Here is a 2952-nt window from a genome sequence, read left to right on the forward strand (position 1 = left end):
AATTGTTGGAGGCTAAAGGAAGCCATTCAAGACTTGATCGATAGTAATAAGCTCCCATTGCCTCCTGCAAGCAAGAAACCAAGTATCAATACCGCACCGCTATCGGATTCCTTGGCTATTTCCGACGAAGAAAATTAAGTGGACCCATCTAGCCTCATAGAACCTATCGAGACCATTGAAGAAGAAATTTTCAAAGATGCTCTCGAATTCCATGGCCAGGAACCTGCAACTAAGCAAGAAGTATTGGCGTTGACATCAATATTGACAGAATTGGAAAAATTGATATCACAAACCTTTGAGGCAATAAGAGAGAAAAATGAGTTACTTAAAAATAGACCTCCACCCAAGCAAAAGAAACCTTTTTCTCTCCAAGTGATTGACACTCCCAGGAAAAATAATAGAAAATATACTCCAATTGGGACGTCGTATGCAAACATGTTTAAAATGCTCTCCGAGAATGGTAAAATTCAACCTCTCGAACCGAGACCGTTTGAGTCACTAAAAAGGATGGACAAATACTATTGTTCATATCATCAATCAGGGGGACATACAATAGAACACTGCTTTAAGTTCAAGGACTTGGTTCAACGTTTGATTGATGAAAAGAAATTGGTTCAACTTCCACAAGATGCCACGATTAACGGAGTATGGGACAGTGATGATGAGGATGTTTACCTTAAAGATATTGAAGAGACTCCTCTATCAACAATATACCCAGTAAGTGACATTTGGGACGAGGAGGATTCGCCCATAGATGTCCTCACTAGGTCCGGGAGAGTACAACCTCCCATTTCAACACAACCTATACCTTCTATTCAGCAAATTCCTGTGCCTATTATAGAAGACAACGATGTTGTCAAACAGTTAAAAAAGACTAAAGTGGAAATGAACGTATGAAAACTCTTAGCCACATCTCGAGAGCATAGAATTGCAGTCATGGATGCTTTGGCTAAAGTAGGCATAGATTCGGACACTACTCCTGAGGGACTTGCTAACTTCCTCACGAGTGATCTTCCAAGTCCAATCAATTTAGTTACCTTTTCGGATAAGGACTTACCACCGGAAGGTGACAAACACAATAAAGCTCTAAACCTCACAGTCATATGCAAAAAGATGAACGTTCCTATGACTCTTGTGGACAATGGTTCAGCAATTAATGTGTGCCCACTTAGAACCGCAAGAATGTTAGGAATAAGAGATGAGGATTTATCCCCATCAACCCAAGGCATAAGAGCTTATGATAATTCACGCCGTCAAGCACTAGGGACAATTACCATGAATATAACGGCGGGTGCAATTGAGCATGCCACCACATTTCAAGTAGTGAATATCAAGGCATCCTTTAACTTGCTATTGGGACGCCCTTGGCTTCATGATTTAAAGGCCGTCCCTTCATCTCTTCATCAACAAGTAAAGGCCATAGTTGGAGGAATTCCAATTACCATTGATGCTTCATCCATGAGAATCAAAACAGTAGAAAATCCACTAATTAATGTGGAACATGATGAAAATGATGAGGATTTGTGGGGCTTTAGCGAAGAGGTCTCCTTAATAGAGGAAGACGAAAGGACCCCTCTTCATTACGACCTCCACTCAAACATGACGACGAATGCTATCCTAAGAAAGCAAGGCCACTTTCCTGGAATGACTCTAGGAAAGAAGAAAGGAATAGCCAAGCATATGGGACTACCTGGCCTCCCTAAATTGGATACTTTCGGACTTGGTTTTGAACCAACTCACGAAGACCTTAAGTGGGCCCGGGAAAAATCAAGAGCACGAAGGAATGCCCGCACACAAAAAAGGGAGATACCCATGAATCAATATCCTCTCACCTTAAATGGACAATTTATAAGAGAAGGAGAGGATTATCCTTGTCATGAATTTCCTGAACCCTTCGTTGTAAATGGCATAAGACAACCTGGGTTCGAGATCTTTTTGGATTGTTACATCCTAGACGAGATCCCAGCTCCAATTTATAAGGAGAAGACACCCCCTTGCTTTGACTTTAATGTTATGGGGCTCCTCTTTGGAAGAGAAAAGAATGAACCAAAATACGTGGAGGATGATTCTTCACTTATCCAAACGGTTCTCCAAAGTGAAGGCTTTGATCCCTTGGAATTTATCACCCCAATAGAAGATCAAGAGCGTGGATGGCGCAAGACGGTAAAGATAACCACTACAAATGGAAAGAAGATTTCAGTAACTACAGGACAAGGACCAATGTTCGAAGAATCGTCTGAGTCAGAGTCTGAGTTAGAGTCTTCCCCTATCGAGTCTTCTAAACCTTTAGTTGTAGCACCTTCGCCTCCTATTTCTACTCCTAGGATAGTTAGCAATCAAGTCCCAACGGGCATTTCTTTATTTGATGTAATGATTTCTGAATTCAATAATATGTCTTCTTCCCCGTATTCTTCTTGTTTTTCTTTATAAAGATGACGAGCATTGCTTAACTAATGATGAAAATGATAAAGAAATAATTAAAGCAATGGAAACACTTGAAAATAAGACACCAATAATTGAGGATACAGAAACGGTTGATATCTCAAAAGATCCAACCATTAAAAGAGAAGTTAAAATCGGACTAACACTAAGTAAAGAAGAAAGAACCGATTTAGTTAATCGACTTAAAGAATTCATTGATGTATTCGCTTGGTCATACGAAGATATGCCAGGCATTAATAGAGAGATAGCTCAACACACAATACCATTAATTCCAGGAATGAAACCTGTAAAACAAAAGTTACGTCGAATGAAACCCGACGTAGCTCTTAAAATAAAAGAAGAAGTACAAAAACAAATAACTGCAGGTTTTATCAGGGTATCTAAATACCCCGAATGGGTCGCCAATGTCGTCCCGGTTCCGAAAAAAGATGGTAGAGTTCGAATGTGTGTCGACTATCGAGATCTAAATAAGGCAAGTCCAAAGGACGACTTCCCTTTACCACACATCGA

The sequence above is a fragment of the Chenopodium album genome, chromosome 24, assembly GCF_948465745.1.
Source record: "Chenopodium album chromosome 24, dcCheAlbu1.1, whole genome shotgun sequence".
Taxonomy (NCBI): Eukaryota; Viridiplantae; Streptophyta; class Magnoliopsida; order Caryophyllales; family Amaranthaceae; genus Chenopodium; species Chenopodium album.